The 15367-nt window shown below is 49.2% G+C and overlaps 1 protein-coding gene across 13 annotated transcripts in view; it reads right to left on the reverse strand.

Moving 5' to 3' along the window:
* Window positions 1-15367, reverse strand: part of ZFAT (zinc finger and AT-hook domain containing) — a 253317-nt gene that overhangs the window by 108076 nt on the left and 129874 nt on the right. The gene's annotated exons all lie outside the window — the stretch shown is intronic.

Below are 15367 nucleotides of genomic sequence, written 5' to 3' on the forward strand. Positions count from 1 at the left end.
TCCCCTGGGTAGGAAGGGTCTGTGCTCAATGTGGTTGCTTTCATTTCTCATTTTGTCCACTTCTTGTCCAAGAAGAAAATAACATAAGAGGAACACAGCAATCTATCATTTTCCTTTTTTTTTCTTTTTTTTAAAGTGAATGTCTTCCGGGGCACCTGGGTGGCTCATTGGGTTGAGCATCTGACTCTTGATTTTGGTTCAGGTCATGATCTCACGGTTGTAAGATCGAGGCTTGTGTCGGGCTCTGTGTGCGGAGCCTGAAGTCTGCCTGCGATTCTCTTTCTCCCTCTCTGCCCCTCCCCTGTCTGTGCTTTCTCTCTCTCTCTCTCTCATAAATAAACATTTATTTTTTTTTAATTTTTTTAAATGTTTGTTTATTTTTGAGAGAGAGAGATAGAATACAAGGATGGGAGGGGCCGAGAGACAGAGACACAGAATCCGAAGCAGGCTCCAGGCTCCGAGCTGTCAGCACAGAGCCCGACACGGGGCTCGAACTCACGAGCCGTGAGATCATGACCTGAGCTGAGGTCGGACGCTTAACGGACTGAGCCACCCAGGCGCCCCAAAATAAACAAACATTTAAAAAATAAAACAAAATAAAGTGAATGTCTTTCAAAGTAGCTCCCCTCACAATTAATTCCCTGATGTACCTGCTTCTCCAAGTCCCTTTCTCCACAGGACTCACCTGCAAGCATGTGCACAGACACAGGCATCAACCCACAGCTGTCCCCCATGAGGGAAATCCACCTGGTAAATGTATTTCCAGCCCCCACCTGGGCAGGATGAGGCACTTTCCAGATAAGGACGCAAGGGGTCATGCGGCCTGGCTCCCACCTTGCATACTGCTTTGAGGGGTCCAGAATGAGCGGTGAGGAGGAAAGGGGTGCCTGCTCAAGCCCCTTAGGGAACCCAGTGAGGCCATGCCATCGGCTGAGTGAAGGATGGACGTCTGGATCACTGCTCCATCCCCCGCCCTGACGCACAGGCAAGACAGTATCAGTATCCCTCTGAGCCGTGAGCCCTACAACTGTCCAGCAGAATGCCACGTGAATCCCCAATGTGCCTTCAGGGCCCATCTGGGAACACAAGCAGCTCGCTGGCCTGGCAGAAACAGGAGAGAGGGAGCAGCCCATGGTGGTAGGAGCTCTGGGAACAGTCCGGGGGATCCGGATGGGACAACGGGAAGTGCCGGCTTTCTCTGAGCTCTGTCCAGGGCCTGTCTGCTCTCCTGCGGCAGACCCAGTGATCGGTCTGACAGCGTGTTATATATCCTGTTGCGATCGCGCCCAAACCACAAACAGGGATGTCCAACTGTCTTCCGGGTTATCTCTACGGGGATGCTCTGCAGGCACCTCAGAATAAACGCACACAATTTCAGACTCTTCTTTCTGCAAAATCAGCTCATCACCCAAAGGCAAACCCCTGAGTGTCACCCTAGACTTTTTCTTTTCTCTTACTATTCGCCTAATTACTGAGTCTTGTCCAGGCTTCCTCGGAAACCTCTCCAGAATTCGCTCCTGCTCCTTTCTGTCCCAGCAGCACATAGGAAGGGGCCATCCCGGCCTATGAAACAAATGCTGTTACTCCCAGGAGGGCCATTCTTGGAGAGAAAGACCCACGGAAGTCAATCCAGTGAGAAAACCTGAAACGTTCCCTCCACCCTACGCAAGGCCACTCTGTGGTCACAGGATGCTCTGGGCCACACTGCATGTGCTACATTCAGTCCCTTGTGCAAGAAAACCCCGTGGCTTGGCCCACAAGGATTTATTAAACAAAAGGACCCGGAACAAAGGCAAAAATTAGCCAGGCTCTCTCATCCGTCTACTGAGCAGAGAACAAGCAATCTAAAATGCCACTGTGTCATTATTTGCAGAGTTAAAATAGAAGCTAAAACATTTTCAAATGCTTTCATCTCCTAAATATGCAAACGTTATAAAATTACTTTTGGAACACTAGCACTTATATAGAAATCAGAAAGAATAATCGAAAAATACTCTATTACCAGGGCTGAGTGGTCAGTGGGCATAAAAGGCAGGAAGGGGCAACTACAGAAATGGTCCTGTGGACCTAACTCCATGCCCCAGAGCCAATTTCGCCCTTCGTGGGGCCAAGCAGGTTAACTTCCCCATGAGAGTTTCAACCTGTACTCCCATGCCCACTCCTCGACAGAACTGCAAATGAGGAGAAAAACTGCCAAGACGTGAGCAGACAGGCCAAAAAATGTACAGGTAGGCCCACCTGTGACTGACTGACCATCAATTTCTACCCAAAATCTTCAATTCTTAAAGCTGAAAGAGACGCTTTCAGAGGCTAACCAACCTTCACTCCACGAGGGCACGTTCTCCTGTGGCCTCTGGCAGGCCGTGATCGTAGCCGCTGGAAGATGCAGGGAGGTGAGAAGCCGCTCAGCTGCTCGACGGCACCAGGGGTTTAGAAAGATCTGTCCCCCTGCGGCCTCTTACCCTCAGTGCCCTTCCACTGTGTCAGGCCCCCCGCAACCTCTCAGTGACATCAATCACCAGTGAACCTCCGTTCGGCATCTTCTCCCTACAACCGCGGTCACTGGGCCGCATCTGGGCCCTTCCAACAAAGCAAGTTCAGACCTATGAGGAGGTGCTGCCGCTTGTCAGCAGGGCTGGGGACAAAGGCGGAGGAGAGGGCACGTGACATCTCTACGTCCACGGCCAGACACCAAGTCTGACTGCACTGCTAACATTCCAAGTCTTGAGGTTTCAGTGGTGAAGCACGTACTCACTGACCGCCTTCGGGGAGCAGGTGGAACTGTGCTCCACCCTGAGCATCCAGTGATGGACACAGAGATCTGTGACCCTCTGAATCCACATGAGTTCAGAGACATAGATGTCAATGCAGAGATCCGATGCTATCTGGGCAAGAAAATCAGAAAACTCGGGGTCTAAGTCGGACGTTGGTAGTTGGCAAGGGACAGTAGATCTTCAAAGGGAAGTTCTTTATCAAGAGCTTTCGGGCCCAAAGACGCCCCAAAGTCAGGAGGAACATAGAAGCAGCTACAGCAGCAGAGTTCGTGTAAAACAAAACATCCACGTTCTTACTGTGGCCAAAAACTAAACTGAATCACCAGCGAGGCATTCCTGCTATTCAGGGTTACATTGGAGTTATTAAGAAACGCAATCAAGCATAATAATTATTACAGTTTTACCTACCACAGGCCAGGTAGTTCTCAGTGTTTTGCAGGGATTAATTCCTAGAAGTCTCAGAACCACCTAATATGCTAGGTACAATTATTATCCCCATCTTACAGATAAGGAAACTGCAGTCCAGTTACGGAATCCACCAAAAGTGTCACACGTTCCCAGCCTGACCAGTTGGTCTGCACTGGATTTGGGGATCCAGGCCCCGCCAGCAACGAAGAGATGACTTGACTTCCCATTTGCCATTATTTCCTGAACAACCAGGTCCCCTGGGAGCTCCATCAGGGCAGGCATGGATCTCCCGGACATAAAAAAGCCCAGACCTAACCAACAACTCCTAAAAACGAGGAGCACCCAGTGGGCTGGGAGAACTGTAGGCAGTTCCTGGAGCACCATAATGGGGGAGGGACTGCTGGGGGCTGAGAAGACGGCAGGAGACAGTCGCCAGACCACAGGGGGACATGCCAGCAACGTGGCTTCAGGAACACGTGTCTCCCCCAGGTTTCTTCACACCTAGAATTAACCATTCTGGAAACTGGTGGAAGGTGGATTTGAAAGGAACAAGACTGGAGGCAGGGAACACGTGTCCAGTTGTGGCCAGAGGTGCACACAAGAGACACAGATGCATCTATAATACACACATATGGATTATAGATTATGTGTCTTTACACAGGTATGTATGTATATTACAGATAAATGATACAGATATTTGCATAAGCCCTAAAATGAGAGCATGGCACAAGGAAGTGGAAAGTGAAGAGAGGCTTTAAGAGAGATGGGGGAGGTAAAACCAGCCAGACCCAGTGACTCGGAAGCAGTGTGAAAAAATGAAGGTGGGCCCCCAGGATGACCCCAAGTCTCCAGCAAGGAAGACCCAAGAGGAAGGCATTGCACCTGCTGTGGAGGGAGTTCTACAGACGAGGAGAAAGAGGGGTGTGAGTACAGGACTCTGGATACCCAAGAGGGCATTTCCAGAAAGAGGTCGGAGAATGAGTCCTAACTCAGAGGAGAGTTCTGGGCTGTAGACACAGATCTGAGCACAGGCGAGTAGCAGAGGCCCACAGATGGAATTCGCCCATCACGAGAGGGTGTGTGAGGTGAAGAGGGCAGCAGCATGAGGGCGGCATCTGGAACAGGAGAGACAGACCAGAGGGTGAGCTCACGAAGAAGGATGAGAAAGAGTGACAGCAGAGGAACCAGGCGTGGGTGGAGTCACAGGGCCTATGGAACAGTGCCCTTCACGGAGGCAGGGATGGCAGGGACAACACACTAAGAAACCCGGTAAGGTAAGGCCTAACGGGTGTCCACGGGACCTGGCCGTGGCCCCGGTGGCTGTACTAAGAAGAATTCCAGTAACATGGCCAGTCAAGGAGAGAAGGCGAAGGGCAGAAGCTGGGTTTGGGGTCATGTTTCAATGATGTTTTAAAAGTCTTTCTCAAAGGGTGCACCAAAGATCAGCTATCTGAGTTGAAAGACAAAGGGCGGTTGACTTTGTGGAGGCTGAAATCGATGTTCTCAGACTTACATCAGGGAAGTAGGTAAAAGACACTTTTTCACAACTAGAGGATTTATGGTTCTGGTTCCTCAGACAGGGACAGGAAGTCCCATCTCACTTGTGAAACTGGGCTCGGAGAAACCGATTAGAAGGCATCTACCTGCATGCAAGCGAGGCCAATCCAACTTCCCGTCAGCACCAAGAGGAATGTTTTAAAACAGATGAGAAGCTGGCGATGAGGCGATGTCCCAGGTGGTAACACTGGTAACCAGCTGCAAAGCCCAAGATAGCTTTCGGGTGGAGTAGAGGGTGCCCTGCTGGCCCGGCAGGCAGGAAGGCCCTCGCCACGCGAGCTCCCGCTGTGGTCTGGGTAACCAAGGACGGCAGATGGCCGTGCAGCTATGTCAAAAGGCTCAGGGATGGAGATGTGAGCCTGGCCCTTGAGTTGGGCCCACCCCTCTCTGGAGAGGATGGAAAAAGATAATGACCTGGGAGAAGGTTCTGGATAACTATTGGGGTGAAACCTACAACCACAAGTGAAGACTTTATAACCTTAATTTAAAAAACCAGCTAAGGTAGAGATAGAGACAAAGACGAGGTAAAGAAGGAGACAAACCACAAATCTAACTGATACCCAAGTGACTATGGATTCCAACTGCAGGAAGAGATAGTACAACTGTTACAACCCCTAATATATGAACTGGTTGGTACAAGGCAGTTTCGACAATGCTTGATGGAGACCAGGCTATCTGAATGTGGACACCTTTGTGGCACAAAGGCCCTCGTAATGACCCAATAGCATTTTACATCAAGCGTAGGTCAAAGTGTGGAGTCAGAAAGCATGAATGAACCAGGAGCTAGGGGATTGAGGTTCAGGTGCTGGGCACACCACTGATCGGCTGGGATACCCCAGCTAAGACATCATCTGTGAAATGGAAAAAAAAAAAAAAAAACTTTCCCTACTTACCTGACAGGGTTTAAATGATGTGTCAAGAAAGAGTATGAGTCTGCTTTGAGAAATAAGGCACATCAGGCCTCATGACTGTTACACTTAATTAATTAGTACGTTCACATTTGTTACTATCATCCTCTGAAGCACCTCCTGGTGGGGGTCACCCCTCTTTCCCTCCTTCCCTCCTACAGAAGCCTCCTCCTTGGTGCAGCCTGTGACCCTCCCAAGGTGCTTGGTCATAGAGGGGGTGCATCCAGGAGAGCCCGGGGCTCGAGGCTGGCCCCCCACCATAAGGGTTTTGTGAATGTTAACTATTATTATCTCTCAGATCATTTTCAGAGTCAAATGTTACAGCGTAAAATAACAGAAATAAATCAGAAAACTGACCATAAAAAATAAACACTAGCAACAAGAAAAAACAACCTCCCAGGACTTACAAAGAACAATTAAGTTTTAGTTACACAGGCAAAGAAGAAATGCTGAAGAGAGTTGCATTTCTGTCTTTTGAGGCCAGGTTACGTGGGGCAAGTGCACTACACTCCCATTGCTTCCCTTCTGGGGGACCGCCCAGCCAGGGACACCAGGTCGACAGCAGGCCAAGGGAAGCTCCGTGAAAGTAGCAGTGGGGCCCCAGAATGCAGCCGTGGCCAAACTGCAGAGGGAGGAAGACATGGCTTCAGAAAATGTTCTGAGCACAAGGAGGGTAAGGCGGTAGGAGGCGCTCCTGACGTTGGCCCTCAGCCAAGAGCTGAAACAACCACTGTCTCTAAACGCCAACCAAGGCTGAGCGAGTACCAGTCGCCAACAAAAGCTGTGGCTAGGACAGCCGTGTCCACCTCCTCACTACACAAGGGCCACCATCAACTAGCCATGTGGCCTCAGGCATAGACCTGAACTTCCGGTGTCTTGGTTTACTCCTCAGAAATTGGGACTGGGAAGACACTGACAGCACAGAATTACTGGGTGGGACCAAAGAAGTTATACAGATGAAAGGGTGAGTAAATGTTCAAAATATCTGCTCCATCATCACCATCACCATCATCATCACCATAAACATCATCATCACCATCACCATAAACATCATCATCACCATCACCATAAACATCACCATCACCATCACCATAAACATCATCATCACCATCACCATAAACATCATCATCACCATCACCATCAATATCATCATCGCCATCACCATCATCATCACCATCACCATAAACATCATCATCACCATCACCATAAACATCACCATTGCCATCACCATCATCATCACCATAAACATCATCACCATAAACATCATCATCACCATCACCATCATCATCACCATCACCATCATCACCACCATAAACATCACCATCACCATCAACATCATCATCACCATAAACATCATCATCACCATCACCATCACCATAAACATCACCATCACCATCGCCATCACCATCATCATCACCATCACCATAAACATCACCATCACCATCACCATAAACATCGTCATCACCATCACCATCAATGTCATCATCGCCATCACCATCATCATCACCATCACCATAAACATCATCATCACCATCACCATAAACATCATTATCACCATCACCATCACCATAAACATCACCATCGCCATCACCATCATCATCGCCATCACCATCATCATCACCATAAACATCATCATCGCCATCACCATCATCATCACCATCACCACCATCACCACCATAAACATCACCATCGCCATCACCATAAATATCATCGCCATCACCACCGCCATTGCCACCATGCAGAGATGCTATAGTATCAGAGCTCCACTGTGTGGTCTTCTCCCACCCAACATCCTCTCAGAAAAGATCCACAGAAGGGTAGGCTAACCCACCTGCACCCCAGGCTCTCCCAGGTGCGTGCCCCTTTGAAGGTCGATGCAACCTGAGGTCAAAGAGGTCATGGTCAGATGTCACTGTTCCTGTGAGGCCTCCTCTCTCTGTTCCCCCGGCGCCCCTTACAGCTTTGAGCTGGTTTGCTTCTTATGGGACTGATTACCTTCTAATAGAAGACAGGATTTACTTACTTATTCTGCTAATTGTCTATTCCCTCCATGAGAATATAAACCCCAGGAGGGCAGAATTCTTTTGTTGCTTTTTGGTCTGTCTTGATCATTGTTACTACAGCACCTAGAACGGTGCCCGCAAGCAGTAAGCTCAGTACTAATTAAATTTAGCTGACCTGGGAACACTCCCTCTAGACCAGCTCTTTATGTTGAAGGCTCCCAAGTCTAGATTCCTGTAGACCTGAGGGAAACAGGAAGGAAATACCGAGGGGCGAGCAGCAGACACTAGTAGGCTATGGAGACTTCATAAATTTCGATGTTTTCTAGGATTTCCAGAATAGAATGCATGTTTTAAGTAATTACAGACATGTAAATGGGAAGTTAAATAGATGAAAAAAAAACAACTGGCCCAGTCCCTGAACTTGACTTTGACCCAAGACTCAGTGAGTGTCGATGGCTCAAGGGCTAAGTCTGGGGACCTTGTTTCCTGCCAAATCCCACGAGATGGGAAGTGACAGCTTCTTCCAACTGAGGCCCTACCTGGATTTTACTTCTGGAAAGCAATAATCACGACTGATGCTTCCCCACCATGTGCTTTGGAGAGCTCTGGGGCCCAGGACCTTTCTCACCACCACCTTTGAGTGGCAGGGCGTTCTGGAGCCAGACACACCTGCGCTCAGTCGGGGTTCTGCTGCCGAACATTTGGGTACCTTGGGCACGCTTCTTCATTTTCTCGCAAGGAGGAGTGATCACGTGAAAAGATTAGCCTGCGTGGAGATGCTCATCGAATTGTTATCATCGACTGTTGACACAGAAACTCTGGGCACACCGCATCATTCAAAGGAAAGGTAAGAGTGGTGTTCCTTTTTGCACGTGGGATTTTAGAATCTCCATGTTTGCCTTTGGAACAACGGAAGACCGGAGCGAGGAGGCGCACCAGAATGCACTGGCGATGAAGACTGTGACCCCTGGGTCTCTACCATACGCCTCACAACCGCCTTGGGAAGACACGTCGATTCTCTCCTTACAGCTGGGGACGCAAAGGCCCTGGGAGGGTAAGCCGTTTGCTCCCCGGCAAAAACCAGGGTGTGAGCTAAGGTCGGTCTGACTCCAAAGCCCAGGTGCCCGCCACTCTCCACAGCACAGCTGGTGCCCTGCCCACCGCAGGCCTGCAGCAAACAAACACCACTTCTGGGCAGTCTCCCTGCCAGAAACGGACTGGATGGACGGTTTCTGCAACTTTTCCTCTGAGATTTTCAGTTTGGCAAAGGACTTTGGTTCCGCTCACAGGATCAACAAGGTGATGCTGTTTTCAGGGTAGGATTTGCAGCACACGAAGTTCTGGTAGCACAAACCACTCACCTTGTCTTGCCCTGGCCTCCCATCGGTCCTGCCTCAGGGCCCTGGCTCTGCACAGCCTGCCGTGTGGACAGCCCGCGGGACTGCCCGCTAGCAGCTACCTCCAAAACTACAGGGTAGACCCAGTTGAGAGCCACCGTGCCTGTATTTCCACAGATTTCTAAAATGCACACCAGATACCCACACTCCCTCTGAACGGAATCTCCACTGAGAGATTTCTTGAACATAATACAATAATGAAGCAAGGCTTTCTGTGCCCTACATAAGAAAACAATACATTTACAGATATTAAATCTGCTCTTTGCTAAAAGAACAACTCCTGACGGGCTGCACGGAGCATCCCCGTCGTACAGGGCCTGACTCACAGCAGCGGGCCTACAGCCTCGGGCGAATGTGAAAAATCCTCTGCCCTTGGGACCATGCTGGGCTTCCCCAGGACTGAGCATCTCAGTGCTAAAGCACGTACACGTGTTGTGCCCCTTCTTGGATTCACTGGCCCTCACTACACTGAGAGAAGGGGAGCCCTGTGGGCTGGAGGCCAGGCAGTGAACTCAGGACAGAGTGAAGACCCGAGCTGGGCCGGCCCAGCAACGGAAGAGCCGTTAAACCCCGTGTCTCCGTGGCTACGAGCCTTCAAAGGAGCTCAGAGTTCCACCTCCACCTTGCTGTCTTCCATGATGCAGCTATTACACCGAAGTTCCATAGCATTTGTTATTTGCTCACTGGTTCGCTCAACAGATATTTGTTAAGGGCTGCCTACGTGCTGAGAACAGAACAAAAACTAAAACACGGGGCCTCCCGGGGCTCGCATTCTAGCATCACAAACAAGTCACACGTGACCTGCCAGATCAAGCATCACGGAGGGAAGCAAAGCAGGTGAACCCAGTCTGGGAGGAGGTGAGAGAGTCGCACGGCCTTCTGGGAGAAGAGCGGTGGGAAGACGAGGAGCAGGTGTGAAGCCGGGCGAGGCGACGGGGTGCAGGGCAAGGTGTGCAAGGCAAGGTGTGCAGCAGAGAGAGGTGGGGAGCGTGTGGGGGGATGGGGCGGGCAGGGAGGTGCACGGAGCCCTCTGGAAGATCTGAGCTCCACCTCGCAGTGGGCTCAGAAGCCGCAGGAGTGGCAGGGACTGGCCGGGGACATCGTGGCTTTTTTTTTTTTTTACTTCTGGAGTCTCTGATAACCAGTATTTACCAAGTTGTTCCATAAAACCCAAATGCTGGGAGGTACAACGGGGATAGAAAAAAAGAGAAGGGGGTTCTGTGGTTAAATAAGTTTTGTTTATTTTTTTAAGTTATTTATTTATTTTGAGAGAGAGAGAGAGAGAGTGCGAGCAGGGGAGGGGTAGGGAGAGAAAGAGAGAGAATCGCAAGCAGGCTCTGCACTGTCAGCACAGAGCTCGATGTGGGTGTCAAACTCATGAACCGTGAGATCATGACCTGAGCCGAAACTATGAGTCAGACGTTTAATCGACTGAGCCGCCCAGGTGCCCGGGTCAAATAAGTTTAAGAATCGCTGTATCCTGTCCACACGACACCTACAGGATCCCAAGGAAGGAGTGTCCCAAGGAGCACACTCCGGAAAACCGTGTTGATGCCACCCTCCAGCCTCCACCCTCCAATGGTAGCTGGCATCACCTCCCAGGCTGACCGTGAGCTCCCCGAGTTCAGGTGCCGGGGCATACATCCTTCCATTTCTGTTGGGTCGCCCGCTACAACCAACGAGAGTACTGGGTCCCCCAGATTCGCAAAACAAAGCATGCAAAAGCAGAAGCCTCTGACTGGACGGCTGCCGACTTAAACTCCCTACCCAGTGGTAAATGTGCCCGTGAGAAACTTTCTACTCAGAGAAACTTCACCGCTTGGAATCTATAAACTGCCAAGTCCCATTACCCGCACAGGGTCATCCAGCAAAGCTAGTGGCCCTTCAAGAACCTTCTGGATGATGACGCGGGCTGGGAGACTGAAATGTTTCATACATATGCAAAGACGTGCCCACAGACTGCTCTGGGGGTCATTCCAGCCGAGCCACATGCAGGCCCCTCTCCCTGCAGCAAAAGAAACACCGGGAGGGGCCATCACCGAAGACTGCACCTGCACCTGGGAGTGGGAAGTGAGCCACTCAACAGGAAAAAGACGCAAACTCGTAAGAAAAAGGACCAAGACTGGCCAGTACAAGACACGTGGCGATGTTTATAAGGGAAATGCCCAAAGAGCATTTGCCCCCAGACTGACACACACGCAAAGAGCCTGACGATGCACGGTCACAGGGGACGCACACAAGGGCGAAAAGAAACACGGAGGCGGAAGTGAAGACACACACACCAGAAAGGAAAAGGCTGCTCCCCAAGGAGCAGGCAGCCTTCCATGGGCTTCTGTCCCTGACGGGCAGCCTCTAAAGAGGTTTGTAGCAGGATTTCAAAGCGATGCTGTCTGTGCGAATGGGAGTATGGCGCCCTCTCCTCGTCCCGCGGGCGGCACACAATCCGGGCCGACTGGGTACTCCGCCCGTGGCTGCAATCTGAAGCTGCAGGCAAGGCCGCCCTGCACCGCCTGTGCAGGAGAGAAGAGTCCTGTGATCTCTGTCTCCGTCCCCATCTCTCCAGGATTTACGGGCCTGAGCGCACGAGGTTGGAACTTCATTCCAGGCTCAGCCGTGACAGGGACAAAACCAAGCCTGGGCTTAAGGAGCCGGAGAGAAGACAGCCAGGTCATCACATCCGTTAAGAAGCGTGAAGCCATCTCTGTTATAAAATGAGGCCAGAGATAAATTAAACAATTTAAAAGAATAAATGTTTCTAAACCGTGGGGTACCACAAGTTCAAGAAAGGCTTGCGTTGAGGCAATTACCTCATCACAATAAATAACAGTAAATCAATCCACACTAATTGCTTTTCTTGCCAGAGCTTAGAAGACTCTTCAGCGTTCTTGGATTATTGATTTTTTTGTAATCGCTTGTGCTGTCAAAAATGTAATATTTCCAAAGAATATACCGCTCACTGCTAGACGGACAGAATTTTAATTTAACGTAACACAATCCAATTTCCATTTTTTCCCCCCGAAGTGCTTAAAAAATCTAATACCAGGAAGCTCTAGACAGCATTACAGGTTTTCAGCAGAGACATTTCAGCTCAAACAAGTTAATAAATGGCTGACCGCCCCCCTCCTCGTCTTGGACCTTCCTCCTCCTCACACACCTACACACACACACACACGCACGCATGCACATACACACATACAAAAGTGCTTAAAGAAAAAAAAAAGTAATCCCAGATTCTTCACTTTCATGCAAATTAAGAACTAAAAGGCAAAACAAACACCACGAACAGAAACCCTACCCTTCACTTCGTGCCTTCTTGATCCCACGGGTTTGGCAATTGCCACTGAATGTGGGAAATGTTCCGCCTCCTAAATTTATACTCGGTCAGCACCTTGCTCACAGATCTTGCTTAAGTTCTGACAGCTACAACACAGAACTACAGGCTTATATAATCAAAGCAGTGAGGGGAAAAAAGGACAAGGGGGCAAAAATGTCCCTCTGCTTGGGATGACAATGAGAAAGGTGTAGAGTCCTGGACAAAGAACAGCTTTGTCTACAAAGAGGCAGCTTCACTACTTACTACTGCATCACTCTTGAGTATGTTACTGAGCTGGACTCAGGCCTCAGTTTCCACATCTGTGAAATGGGAATATCATTCCTACAATATAGGAGTTCTGAGGCAAAATAAAGTAACTTTTATGTATAAATTTTATGTCTGTTACATAAAATACTGCTGTAACGCCCAGCACATGACTATTATAAAAGGGACCAGTCCACCTGCCTTCTTTATTCTGCCGCTAGATACTTAACTAAACATGCCAACTTCTGCTGGAAATTTCTACAGAAAGGTGAAACCATCTCCCGGGTAATAGAGTTATAGTAGAAAGAAAGCCACGAAGCCATAAGCAATGCCAGATGACTCAGCATTCTGAAGGACACTGAGAATTTCAGACTGAGGACCGATTTGGACTGTGTGTAAACGTGTGGTTCTGAACATTCTGCCTGTTTGAGATCATTTCCGTACTTCTACTCCCTTGCTCACGAAGTTTAGACTGGAATCCGGGAGTAAATTACTTACATAGCCACATCCTGGCTGACCTCATCCAAACACCACTTTTGTTCAAGTTAGCATCTAAGCCCCTTATGGATTCTGTGAGCTCAGCTGCCTGGTGTCTTCTTCTGGCTTCAAACGGACACACCGTGAACATGTCTGGGACTCATCCCATTATCGGGAATACAACACGGGATTACACTATCTCCCTCTGACTTGTGGATATCAGAGAACTTTCTGGTTGCTATAGGTTTTCAAAGCGATAGGTTTTATATAACACGATGATACTGTATTAACGCCATTAAATCATGGCTTTCACAAAATGATAGAATTGGAACAACTGGCTGCTCTTCAGGGCTCTCACGGCACTTAGTACATAACTTTCTCGTAGCAGTTAATACACTTGCTGCTGTTTTTTATACACATTGGGGTCTCCACACACTCGTGAGCCTGGCAGACAGAGGCCTGGCTTCATCCTGACATCCCCCGCCCCTGGCATAGTGCCTGGCACAGAGTGGGTACACAGAAAAGGCTGTTAAAGAAATGTCTAAGGGGCGCCTGGGTGGCACAGTCGGTTAAGTGTCCAACTTCAGCTCGGGTCATGATCTCGTGGTTTGTGGGTTCAAGCCCCATGTCAGGCTCTGTGCTGACAGCTCGGAGCCTGGAACCTGCTTCAGATTCTGTGTCTCCCCCTCTCTCTGCCCCTGCTCTGCTCACATCCTGTGTCTCTCTGTCTCTCAATAATAAATAAACGTTAAAAAAACTGTAAAAGAAATGAGTAAACATTTCAGGTTTTGCATCAAAGATTCAGATGAAGTTTAGTACGTTTTGTACTTCCTCTGTCTCTTCAAACTCTGTGTGTTAAATTGTGAGGTGATGTCCTCCTCAAGGAATCCTGAGGGAAAGCTCATCAGTGATAACAATATCAACCCTTGAAATCTTCCTTACTCCTCAAGAATTTTGTGAAAGTACCTTAGTTATGCAGATTTCAATTTGACAATAGACCGGCCCTTCCTCAGGCTTTTCATAACACAATTTTTTTAGGATTCAACTGGCTTTAGATTCCTATCAAATATCGATGAAGTTGAATAGTGTCTTTTCAAGATAACGATCTGGCTGGTTCCTGTTTAAAAGAACATACTGGTATAGGCCTGAAGGTCCTATGGCCGCAGGAGAGAGGGCCAGCCCTCACCTTCGGAAGGCCAGGGCAGAGGAATGACCACGGCCATTTGTCAGACTACCCAAGGCCGTGTTTCAGGAACGAGAGCGTCTAAAGTAAGAAGGAAGGGTCAGTAGTAAGTCGCACTGAATAGTTTCCAAACTGTGCAGATAGTGAAAACTGCTGATTTCAGACTAATTTTTTTTTCTTTGCAGACTTGGCAAATTCATGCACCAAATGTTTCACTTGCTTTACAGAAGTCAGAAATCCTTGGTGCACTTGAAGCCACACAGAGCAAAGACCCAAAGGACAAGCTCCCTCTAACACGGGGGCCCCGTGACGTGGCTCGGCGTAATGCAAAAAGTGGGTGGGCCCCACGTTCGGGGAAGTCAGGATCCGTGAAAGCTTGGACGGGTCTGGCAGTGCCGGGCAGCACCATCCAGGAGAGACGCTCACTCTGCCAGAAGAAGGGGAACGTATGAATAACTCTACTAGGGAAATGCACCTGCTAAGAGGTTCTCTGTGCTAACTGAGGTATCCATGTGGCCAAGTGTGTTTTAAAGGAATGTACCAGGGGCGCCTGGGTGGCTCAGTCAGATCAGAGTCCAACTTCAGTTCAGGTCATGATCTCACGGTTCGTGGGTTCGAGCCCCACGTCGGGCTCTGTGCTGACAGCTCAGAACCTGGAGCCTGCTTCAGATTCTGTGTCTCCCTCCCTCTCTGCCCCTTCCCTGCCTCTCAAAAATAAATAAACATTAAAAAACATGTTTTAAGAGTAAATAATAAATAAAGGAATGTACCGAATCAGGGGAATTAGGCAACTGGACGCTGAATTAGGCAAACAGAACACATCACAGGCACCAAGAATCTTGAACGAAAGCATGATAAAGAGGACGACACTGTGCACATACGGCAATCTTCAGATGGAAAGAGCCAGGAAGAAAACTGGGACGGAGTCTGGGCAGAAGTAACATTGGAGAAGTAACATTGGAGAACGTTGGAGAACATTCCTAGCCCTCCAGGAAGCCTGCAACTAGCACTCACAACCTGTAAGGGACAAGAGGCACTGCCTCATCACCACGTTACCAGGAAGTTACAGGGGCGCCTGGGTGG

Source organism: Panthera leo, chromosome F2 (assembly GCF_018350215.1).
Source record: "Panthera leo isolate Ple1 chromosome F2, P.leo_Ple1_pat1.1, whole genome shotgun sequence".
Lineage (NCBI taxonomy): Eukaryota > Metazoa > Chordata > Mammalia > Carnivora > Felidae > Panthera > Panthera leo.